The 10,497-nt window shown below is 46.0% G+C and overlaps 1 pseudogene; it reads left to right on the top strand.

The window, feature by feature from the left end:
• Window positions 1–4,892: 4,892 nt before the first annotated feature.
• Window positions 4,893–7,770, top strand: LOC140248561 (GTPase IMAP family member 6 pseudogene; annotated as a pseudogene).
• The last annotated feature ends 2,727 nt before the right edge of the window (window positions 7,771–10,497 follow it).

The raw sequence follows: 10,497 nt of genomic DNA, 5'->3' as shown, positions 1-10,497 counted from the left end.
TGATACTCCAGTCATTTTTTTTCTCCTATTCTGTATTTGATATGCATTCTTTGTTTGCTCAGAGCAGTTGTGTGGGCAGAGAAGTACTCATAAGCCCATACTGCCATGGAAACAAGATCCATTGGCTTGACACTGCGGCAATGGTTTGTTTGGGATCCTGAAAGCACGGAGGTTGAGCACCCTTCATAAAGTGAGTTATTGCCCATTTCTCTTGGCTATGTAAGAAAGCGCAAATAAAGGTAGCAATTCACCTGTTCAATATGAAGAGTATTCATCTAGGTGGATGCTACACTCCCAGGGAATGCATCTTTCCCACCTCCTCGCGAGCCTTCTGCTTAGAAATGCTTTACTAATGACTTTTCTTCATTAGCTGAGGTCACCTGCCAGCATTCCTGAAGTCAGGTCATTTACAGAGGGCAATGTTGAGTGTCCAGAAGGAGCAGGTGATTCCTCTCCTAGTTCTAGTAGTTCATGCAGTGCTCTAAGAGGAGTGGCTGGTATTTGTTGTGGACGGGAGTTAGTGGGCTGCAAGTATACCACAGGGGTATACTGCACTTTGTCCATGGGCCTTACCATGGACAGCACTACTTGGTATCATTGATTCTGCTATTTAGGTCATCTGGTCCTCACGGGACACCACATTACCTGGGTCCTGTTGGCCTTGTGATCTCAATGGTCACCAGTACTCACATCTCATGGGAAGTGGCCCCACAACTCCCTCTTTATCGTGTATGAAATCCAGTCATCCCTCACAGTGCTACGTGTGAACATATCCAGATTTTCATTGTTATGTACGGTCAGCAAAGTCTGATGCTGAGGCCAGTATCTGCTCAAGGTCTGTCCCATTAGCTAAGCCTCAGAGCAGCACCCAGGCAGCAGCCTGCAGGCCTTACCCAAAGCTCCTGCCATGGAAATGCTCCGCGTTGTTTTCATTATCAGTGTTTTGCAGCTGAAAGATCCCAAGAAATTGAAGCAGCTGGTTGGAAGATTTCACAATTTATGAATTATCTCCCATAACCATAATGTGACAGCATGGAAAATTGAAAGCATATTTTCTTGTTTAAATGGTAATTGACAGTGTGGTCAGGAAAATAATTAACTCATGTCCAGTAGTAAACAATAAAACACATTAGCACATAGGCTGAGAAATAAACAAAATGCAATATCTGCAAATAAAATTACAAAACCAAAGTACATGCTTTGACTGTTAAGTGACTTTTCAAGCATCCTTTCTCCCCTTTCAATATATTTTCCCCTTTAGATACAAGTGCTTAATGCAAGAATATTAATCAAAATTTCCTTGTTTCTGTGGATTCTGTAGGGCTTCCTCTCCAGACCAGCTGTGCTTTTACACCTCTTTTACAAGACCGCTGCCCTCAAGCAGTCACTTCTATCTGAAGAACACAGATTTTCTCCCTTCCCTTCCCTTCCCTTCCCTTCCCTTCCCTTCCCTTCCCTTCCCTTCCCTTCCCTTCCCTTCCCTTCCCTTCCCTTCCCTTCCCTTCCCTTCCCTTCCCTTCCCTTCCCTTCCCTTCCCTTCCCTTCCCTTCCCTTCCCTTCCCTTCCCTTCCCTTCCCTTCCCTTCCCTTCCCTTCCCTTCCCTTCCCTTCCCTTCCCTTCCCTTCCTTTTTTCTTTAAGGAAAATCTGAAGAATAATATGGGGCAACCAGAAAGATGTACCTTAACATCCTTTTTGACACTTCTAAAGCTATTAAGAATAAGCATGAAGTGCTCCCCTTCCTTTAGTTTCACCCCTGTGTTCCTCAATCCATCTCAGGCTCCTTCTTTTGTTGTGTATTTGCAGTGGTTTTGACTTCAGGCATGAATTTATCATCACCATCTCATATCAAATCATTTTTGTTTTCTTTCTTTTAAACATGAACACACTGATGAAGCTTCATGATCATCTGGTTTTCTTCTTGGCATCATCCCCTTGTCCTTTTTCTCAAGGAAAACAGAGAATCATAGAATGGCTTGGGTTGGAAGGTACCTTAAAGATCATGCATTTCCAACCCTCTTGACATGGGCAGGGTATCCAGGCACTAGATCAGGCTGCCCAAGGCCCCATCTAACACTTCCTTCAATATGATGTAAATAACTACTTATCTTTGGGGCACATTTACATCTCAGGAAAGTTTCAGTGGTTCTCCCCATCCATCTCTGCAGTTTAAAATGCAAACTGAAGTACTGGGATAAAGGATTTTTAAGTCCTATGTGCAATCACAGAACGCATTCCTCAATGTCTTTCTTGCAGTGAGGGAGTTAGGACTCTAATACAAAAAGATGGACAAGTAAGATTATTTATGGACACGTAAAGTGTGACATCGAGGAATTCTTAGTCCCTAACTGCAGTTTTACTGTAAAACACGAGGGTGTGCTCATGATTCATGCTTTCTTTATCCTCATCAGCTTGAGAGCCAAACCCCCTCACATCCCGCTGAGCGTCAATGAAAGGTGCCTGAACCAAAACGCTGCCTTTTGCTCCATATCGCAGCAATTTTCTCTGCTTAACTGGAGCTGAAATGTAATTAAACAGAGGACTTGAACAAATGTATTAGCAAAGCTATAATTGTTACAGAACTTCATCCACTTCTGCTTTCCGTTCATTTTATAATTGCTTTAATTTTCTCGCTTCTTTTTTTCCCCTTTTCCCTCTGGATTTTTAGTGTAATGTTAGAATTTTTTATCATGCATTTCTGGAATATTTTCACTGTCGTCGTGGTCCCAACTATTCTAAATTTCCGTTGTGGTATTCTGGAGCATTTGGGTAAATGAACCACAAACAGTAGTAGCATTTCCGTTCCTTGATTGGATGAGCAGTTCTGGCATGAATAACATGCTTGTGTGTGTATGGATACAGCCTTTGGAGTCTCAAATATGCACCCATGAGATCTTGAAAGTAATTTCTTATGAGCATTTCTGCTAAAAAAGGAATGCTTGGATATTTACTGAGAGCCAATGCTCTGGCTGCCCCAAGGCCCTGCAGGAATTCAAGCCTCGTTATGTTTGTTACACTGAGATGCAGGTTACAGATCTGATTGGGTTTGGTACCCAAACAGTGTGAAAAATTAAGTTTATTTGAGATCAGCAAAAACAACACGGTGCCTGAAAACAGTTAATGATTTAAGAGGAAAATCAGGCTGCAATTGGCCACAGGCTTGCAGGCATGTACTTCCAGCCATGTGTATGTGCCTATGTTAAGAACAGCAATATGTTGGCTGCTATCTTGGCCATTTCTCTGTCCCCAGCATGGTAACCATCACATACAAGCAGATCTCAATCAGATTGTGTTTGCAATAGCTCTTGTGTTTGCAATAGCTCATACAACAGGGAAATCCATCCATGCCCAAGAGAGCTTAGAAAACACGGCCCATGAAAAGGATTGCGGGGTTGAGTTCAGCGATGTCCTTGAGTGGTGTTGGGAGTCAGAACGTACACAGGGATTTAGGGGAAGGAATGTCTTACAGCCCTTCTGTATCTCACGTGCATCAGCCTGGGTCACGCAGGCCTTGCCACGCTACCGAGTGCCAAGAAGATTTGGGATTTTAATTGAGAATTTCCCCATCTTTAAAATCAGACCGAGAGAGAAAGCTGTGTGGTTCTGGGCTGAGTGCAGAGCTCAGAGCATGATGCAGTGTGCTCCCTTCAGAAAGATGTGTTTCTAGACCTTTTGTTTTGTCCTGGTGCTTGTGGATGTTCTCAGAGTTTGATCCATTGTTTATCGAGACCTAAGCCCTTCCTATGTTTATGCGCAAGCAATTATCCATTTATTCCAGCACTAAGAAGAGGCTATAAGGTTACAGTTGTTTCTAACGTGCATCTGAATATACGTTCTTTTGATTGCTCTGTTTTTCAGGGTATTTTTTTCCCTCTAACAATGCTTTTCCTTTGGTGAATGACTGTTGGATGGTTTAACAATAATACCTAATTGTTAGGGCCTCTGCTCTCCCCAGCATTTGTCCACGTGTTGGGATGTTTTGTCTGTCACAGGCTTTTTCTTTTTTAATGAAAACCTTTATAGAAGTGACATTGGGTTGGAAAGGTGGGGGAGGTACTAAATAATTGATTAAAACAAGAACATTCCATTGAAATCAGTCAACGTGAAATTCGGGAGAACATGAGGGAGGTAAAAAGGTTTTTTAACTGAGATTCTTTAGTAAAAGTAGCGCCAAATATTTCCGCTTCAGTGTGTAATATGGCATTAACACACTGTTACAAATTTTAACTGTTAAGTGTGTTCATCTTCCATGATATCAAACATGCATTTTGACTCTGATATGGAGATGGTGGAGTCAAGGTGTACAAGAAATGTGGAGACGTGGCACTGAGTGACATGGGTTAGCAGACAATACATGTGGTAGGCTGGAATAGATGACCTTAGAGGACTTTTCTCACCTTATTGATTTGTGATCCTATGATTTCATACCAGTTTTACTCAGCACCCTGCAAGTGTGGCCGTGTCCCTTTGGTCCCACTGTGGGGTGGGGGTACCCTGGAACTCTGCCCCCCAGCATGGGATGGGACAGAGTGAGTTGGTTGTGGGGACGGCATGGATGGAGGTGGGGTGTGATATACTGAAAGAGGAGAGATTTAGGTCAGATACTGGGGGAATTTTTCCCACAAAGGGCTGTGTGGCTCTGATGCTGCTGCCCACAGAAGTGTGGGTATCCCCAACCCTGGATGTGTTCAAGGCCACGGATGAGGCCACGGACAACCTGATTCAGAGGGCAGCAACCATTGCACAGCAGTAGTTGGAACGAGACGACCTTTGAGCGCCGCTCCAACCCAGCCCATTTTATGATTCAGTTATAGAGCAGGAAGGGCTGCAGCTGCTCTCGCTGGGGGGAGTGAGTGTGACACGGATCTGTGTCCTGGGGCGGGCCGTGTTGCAGTCACACGCTGTGCGGAAGCGTGCAAGCAGCAGAGCTGCAGGCTGCTGCTTACCAACAAGCTGTGCTCCATCTCCTCCGGGTCTCCGGCGGCTGCAGCACACACGGTGTGTGTCCAGGTAAAAGGGAGCAGCACCCATGGGGTGAGATCCAGCTCGAGCAGCTCTGGTGGGAGGCCCCTAACTTTGCACACTGAGAGCTGGGAAGGAGCTATAAATACCTGGTGCAGGAGGAACGTGGCAGGGAATCAGCTCTGCCCCCTTGTCCCCTCTGTCTGTTTTCCCTGTGTCCCCTCTCCCCGTCTTCCACTTTAACCCCATTCCCCCTTTTCCTCCTCTCCCTATTTACCACTCTTCCCTTCTCCCCTTTCCTCTTGTGCCCTCCCCATTTCCCCTTTCCTCTTTATCATTTTGCCTTTCTCCCCTTTTCCCATTCCCCTTCTCCCCTTTTCCCATTCCCCTTCTCTTCATTTCCCCATTCCCCTCTCCCCATTTCCCCTCTTCCCTTCTCCCCGTCTCCCTTTTCCTCTCTCCGTTTTCCCCTATGCCCCTCCCCACTCCTCATGCCCACATGGTCACAGCATAGACCCCATCCCTCAGTGCTGACATGGGGAGCCCTCAGCCCCACACTCAGCCCCAGCTGCACTCATGTCACCGATATGGGTTCCTGTCAGCACACTGCTTCCCCACCATGCCCCTGCACTGCCTAACTGGAGCCTTGTGCCTCTGCTTTTGTCCCTGCAGCATAACCACACCAACCCGGCGTGTCTCCGTGCTGCCCATGAACAACAGGGACACAGCCATGCGTCTGCTCCTGGTTGGGAAGACTGGAGGGGGTCGAAGTGCCACAGGGAACACCATCCTGGGGCGATCTGCCTTCGAGTCCAAACTGGCCACCCAGCCAGTGACCCGAAGCTGCCAGAAGGCAGATGGGAACTGGAACGGCCACAACGTCACAGTGATCGACACGGCCAACCTCTTCTATCTGTGGGATGACAACGCTCAGGTGCACAGAGAAATCTTGCACTGCGTCAGGCTGTCCTTCCCGGGTCCCCATGCGCTGCTGCTGGTCACTCAGCTGGGTCGCTTCACCCAGGAGGACCAGGAGGCCGTGAAGAGCTTGCAGGACATCTTTGGATGTGCCGTGCTCGAATACACGATCGTGGTGTTGACCCGTGGAGAAGAGCTGGTGTCAGGGACTCTGGATGACTACGTGAACTACACTGACAACAAAGCTCTGCGTGACCTGATCCAGAGCTGCAGATACAGGTACTGCAGCATCAACAACCGGTCCAGTGGGGCCGAGAGGGACCAGCAGGTCCAGCAGCTGATGGAGAAGATCCTGCAAATGATACAGGAGAATGAAGGCAGGTGCTACAGGAACGAGATGTACCTGGATCCCAATTTAACAGAAGACAAGGTGAAGTACCACGTGAAGAGGTACAGAGAAGACAGGAAAAGCAGAGAGCAGAGCTTCTGGAGGAGAAACTGGAAATGGATCGTTGTTGGGGGGTGTATCATTGTCTTGGTTGTGGTTCTCGCACTTTGCCTTACTTTGCCTTCACAACCAAATAAGACACATGACGCGCCTGCCTTTCCCAGGGATGTTTGAAACAGGTGCCTGTGCTGATGGGATGTACCCCATGCATTGCTTGTTTTGCTGTGCTTGCGCCTGCGGCTTTTTGCTTTACGCATTAAATTGTCTTTATCTCAACCCGTGAGTTCTCACACTGTTCCCAATCCGATCCTCTCCCTGCCCCATGTTGGCAGATGGAAGTGCTGAGCCTTCAGGGTTGGGGGGTGGGGGGGCGCGGGTGTTTTACGGTGCCTGGGGGCTGCAGCCCAGCCCTGCCCCCAGCCAGGAAGCACCCTGCCCCAACTGCATGCATTGGGTGAGGCCGACTGTGCCACAAATAGGCTTTTCCCGTAAATGCACTCGGTTCCCAGAAGCACAGAAACAGAAAACGAAACTAAAAACAAAGAGGAGAGAGATCATTGGCTCTTGCACCAACGGTGGCTTCCCCTTGCACACCTGCCGTCCCCCTAAATGGCTGCATGGCTGTGCGCTGTCCCTATACATCCCATATCCTTGAGCCCCCTTTAACAGAACCCTGTGTGGGGGATCACAAGCGGGTTGTACAGAGCTGGCAGGGAAACAAGGGAGATTTTCAGCTCTATGTCATACAGAACAGAAATGTGGTATAATTCTCCCTGACTGAAACAGACAGAATACATCTGGTCCTCTCTGGACCAAGTGGACCCTGTTTTATTGCCATGTATCTTTAACAAGACTTTAGATATTTGTTTCAACACCCATCAACAACTTAACAGCAGGAGCGTATTCATACAGCATTCACTAACACCCAGCTTTGTTCTTCCTTTGTGCAACCCTTATGTGGTAACTGACAGCCCATTTCTTTTGCTTCCTCCCCTTTTATATCACCCTGTCTGACTGCATAACTATCCTGATGTCTCTGAATTACACACGGAACTCTCCTATCCCACAGTTAATAAAGCTGGAAGAGAGAATACAGAGAATGGACGTGTTTCGTATCAGACAACCTCTGGTCACTGGATTCTGTGTTATGTGATGATACTCCAGTCATTTTTTTTCTCCTATTCTGTATTTGATATGCATTCTTTGTTTGCTCAGAGCAGTTGTGTGGGCAGAGAAGTACTCATAAGCCCATACTGCCATGGAAACAAGATCCATTGGCTTGACACTGCGGCAATGGTTTGTTTGGGATCCTGAAAGCACGGAGGTTGAGCACCCTTCATAAAGTGAGTTATTGCCCATTTCTCTTGGCTATGTAAGAAAGCGCAAATAAAGGTAGCAATTCACCTGTTCAATATGAAGAGTATTCATCTAGGTGGATGCTACACTCCCAGGGAATGCATCTTTCCCACCTCCTCGCGAGCCTTCTGCTTAGAAATGCTTTACTAATGACTTTTCTTCATTAGCTGAGGTCACCTGCCAGCATTCCTGAAGTCAGGTCATTTACAGAGGGCAATGTTGAGTGTCCAGAAGGAGCAGGTGATTCCTCTCCTAGTTCTAGTAGTTCATGCAGTGCTCTAAGAGGAGTGGCTGGTATTTGTTGTGGACAGTAGTTAGTTGGCTGTAAGTATACCACATGGACAGACCTCTCCTATAGTATCACAGGCTCTAATTTCATCTAAGCTCTGTGCCTGCACTTTGCCCATGGGTCTTACCATGGACAGCACTACCTGGTATCATTGATTCTGCTGTTTAGGTCATCTGGTCCTCACGGGACACCACATTACCTGGGTCCTGTTGGCCTTGTGATCTCAATGGTCACCAGTACTCACATCTCATGGGAAGTGGCCCCACAACTCCCTCTTTATCGTGTATGAAATCCAGTCATCCCTCGCAGTGCTACGTATGAACATTTCCAGATTTTCATTGTTATGTACGGTCAGCAAAGTCTGATGCTGAGGCCAGTATCTGCTCAAGGTCTGCCCCATTAGCTAAGCCTCAGAGCAGCACCCAGGTAGCAGCCTGCAGGCCTTACCCAAAGCTCCTGCCATGGAAATGCTCCGTGTTGTTTTCATTATCAGTGTTTTGCAGCTGAAAGATCCCAAGAAATTGGAGCAGCTGGTTGGAAGATTTCACAATTTATGAATTATCTCCCATAACCATAATGTGACAGCATGGAAAATTGAAAGCATATTTTCTTGTTTAAATGGTAATTGACAGTGTGGTCAGGAAAATAATTAACTCATGTCCAGTAGTAAACAATAAAACACATTAGCACATAGGCTGAGAAATAAACAAAATGCAATATCTGCAAATAAAATTACAAAACCAAAGTACATGCTTTGACTGTTAAGTGACTTTTCAAGCATCCTTTCTCCCCTTTCAATATATTTTCCCCTTTAGATACAAGTGCTTAATGCAAGAATATTAATCAAAATTTCCTTGTTTCTGTGGATTCTGTAGGGCTTCCTCTCCAGACCAGCTGTGCTTTTACACCTCTTTTACAAGACCACTGCCCTCAAGCAGTCACTTCTATCTGAAGAACACAGATTTCCCCCTTCCCTTCCCTTCCCTTCCCTTCCCTTCCCTTCCCTTCCCTTCCCTTCCCTTCCCTTCCCTTCCCTTCCCTTCCCTTCCCTTCCCTTCCCTTCCCTTCCCTTCCCTTCCCTTCCCTTCCCTTCCCTTCCCTTCCCTTCCCTTCCCTTCCCTTCCCTTCCCTTCCCTTCCCTTCCCTTCCCTTCCCTTCCCTTCCCTTCCCTTCCCTTCCCTTCCCTTCCCTTCCCTTCCCTTCCCTTCCCTTCCCTTCCCTTCCCTTCCCTTCCCTTCCCTTCCCTTCCCTTCCCTTCCCTTCCTTTTTTCTTTAAGGAAAATCTGAAGAATAATATGGGGCAACCAGAAAGATGTACCTTAACATCCTTTTTGACACTTCTAAAGCTATTAAGAATAAGCATGAAGTGCTCCCCTTCCTTTAGTTTCACCCCTGTGTTCCTCAATCCATCTCAGGCTCCTTCTTTTGTTGTGTATTTGCAGTGGTTTTGACTTCAGGCATGAATTTATCATCACCATCTCATATCAAATCATTGCTGTTTTCTTTCTTTTAAACACGAACACACTGATGAAGCTTCATGATCATCTGGTTTTCTTCTTGGCATCATCCCCTTGTCCTTTTTCTCAAGGAAAACAGAGAATCATAGAATGGCTTGGGTTGGAAGGTACCTTAAAGATCATGCATTTCCAACCCTCTTGACATGGGCAGGGTATCCAGCCACTAGATCAGGCTGCCCAAGGCCCCATCTAACACTGCCTTCAATATGATGTAAATAACTACTTATCTTTGGGGCACATTTACATCTCAGGAAAGTTTCAGTGGTTCTCCCCATCCATCTCTGCAGTTTAAAATGCATTTTTAAGTCCTATGTGCAATGAGGAAGTTACGATTCTAATACAAAAAGATGGACAAGTAGGGTTATTTATGGATACGTTAAGTGTGACATCGAGGAATTCTTAGTCCCTAACTGCAGTTTTACTGTAAAACACGAGGGTGTGCTCATGATTCATGCTTTCTTTTCTTTATCCTCATCAGCTTGAGCGCCAAACCCCCTCACATCCTGCTGAGCGTCAATGAAAGGTGCCTGAACCAAAACTCTGCCTTTTGCTCCATATCGCAGCAATTTTCTCTGCTTAACTGGAGCTGAAATGTAATTAAACAGAGGACTTGAACAAATGTATTAGCAAAGCTCTAATTGTTACAGAACTTCATCCACTTCTGCTTTCCGTTCATTTTATAATTGCTTTAATTTTCTCGCTTCTTTTTTTTCCCTTTTCCCTCTGGATTTTTAGTGTAATGTTAGAATTTTTTATCATGCATTTCTGGAATATTTTCACTGTCGTCGTGGTCCCAACTATTCTAAATTTCCGTTGTGGTATTCTGGAGCATTTGGGTAAATGAACCACAAACAGTAGTAGCATTTCCGTTCCTTGATTGGATGAGCAGTTCTGGCATGAATAACATGCTTGTGTGTGTATGGATACAGCCTTTGGAGTCTCAAATATGCACCCATGAGATCTTGAAAGTAATTTCTTATGAGCATTTCTGCTAAAAAAGGAATGCTTG

This window comes from Excalfactoria chinensis, chromosome 2 (assembly GCF_039878825.1).
Source record: "Excalfactoria chinensis isolate bCotChi1 chromosome 2, bCotChi1.hap2, whole genome shotgun sequence".
Taxonomy (NCBI): Eukaryota; Metazoa; Chordata; class Aves; order Galliformes; family Phasianidae; genus Excalfactoria; species Excalfactoria chinensis.
Note: the sequence above shows the minus strand (reverse complement) of the source record. Positions and strands in the feature narration are given on the sequence as shown.